At 53.2% G+C, this 1,301-nt stretch overlaps 1 long non-coding RNA gene across 1 annotated transcript; it reads right to left on the reverse strand.

Annotated features, from left to right (window-relative positions):
• Positions 1-243: 243 nt before the first annotated feature.
• On the reverse strand, positions 244-1,210 carry LOC111655596 (uncharacterized). Its single transcript, XR_002760813.2, has 2 exons — positions 470-1,210; positions 244-386 (listed from the first exon to the last, which is right to left on the reverse strand). It is a non-coding gene; the product is annotated as an uncharacterized LOC111655596 (long non-coding RNA).
• Between the last annotated feature and the right edge of the window lie 91 nt (positions 1,211-1,301).

Genomic DNA, 1,301 nt, shown 5'->3' on the forward strand with positions numbered 1-1,301 from the left:
AGAAACACACCTGGCAACACAGCGCTGGCCAATCAGATACATACGGTGTGTTCCAGGTAAACTCCTCCAGACAGGTCTGATGACAGACGACAGCTGACCCTTTAGCTTTTAGTATAACAGTTTCCTGCTGTTTTTCTGAAACTGATCCAAACACACTCTCCATTCTCTACAGTGGTTAGAGGCTAGCTAGCCTGATGCTAACGTTCTTAGCCCCGCTCACTTGTACAGCAAATGTAAATCATGTGACCTCCTCCGATGCGTAGTGCTTCCGGGCCAGCAGGGCCTTCCCCAGCTCGATGCAGGCGGTGAAGCTGTCGTTGCGGGCGTCGATCTCGGCCTTGATGCCCTGGTGGTTGTTCATCAGCAGCTCCACTGATGACACGTCTCTGAAAAGGCGGGAACGCAGCTTCAGTGGTCACAGCTCTACTCAGACGTTAACATGCGGCAGACAGCGACAGACTCTGCGTACCTGGGTTTCTCCTGAGCCTCGATGAGCCGGATCACGTCGTCCATCCACAGCATCAGGTCTCGGACCATGCTGAAGAACCTGAACTTGTCCCCGGTGTCGAGGAGGCGGAGCCGGCGTCCGTCGCAGGCCTCCAACAGACTCCTCCACGCCTCCAACACCTCGCTCTCCCTCCGCTGGATGTCGTCGGCTTTATCGCCGGCGTACGCCGACTGGAGGCGCACGGCGTCTTCCTGCAGCTGCCTCACCTGCCACACAGGGTCAAAGGTCACATGAGGTCTGCTGGGACCAGATGAATGCACAGTACATTTAATAAAAGATCTGAAAAACAGCAGCAACTCAGTCACATCCTGGTCTGTGAACAGGGTCAGAACCTGAATCCAGAACCTGGATCCTCATCCACCTCATCCACAGTTAGGAAGCTAACTAGCCATGTAGCATGAAGGTAACGTCCTCAATCCCAACAACGAGGAGGACTGTTTGAACCGGAGTGAACGGGACACCTGGATGTGGACTCAGGCAGCTAGCACTCTCTTAGCAAGCTAACGCAGGAACAGGCAGGAATTGTTTGAACCACCGATCCCTGCAGACTGACTGACTGACCACCAGGCTGCAGCTGTAGACCTGGATGAGGTTTCCCTGGTGTCTGTCGGCCCCAGTTCAGGTTCGACCTGGGGCTTCTGTCTCTCGCTCCCTCAGTTCCTGACATGTTTCTATGGTAACTCATTAATCAAGACAAAAAACATCTTTAAACGTCAAACAATTCTGATTCCATTAATGTCGGTGAGACTCCCCAGTACGTTTCTGTACCACTTTATCTGCAGACCTCAAACAC

The sequence above is a fragment of the Seriola lalandi genome, unplaced genomic scaffold, assembly GCF_002814215.2.
Source record: "Seriola lalandi dorsalis isolate HSWRI2012SDOR001 ecotype SW California unplaced genomic scaffold, Sedor1 jcf7180001975572, whole genome shotgun sequence".
In the NCBI taxonomy this organism is placed as follows: domain Eukaryota; kingdom Metazoa; phylum Chordata; class Actinopteri; order Carangiformes; family Carangidae; genus Seriola; species Seriola lalandi.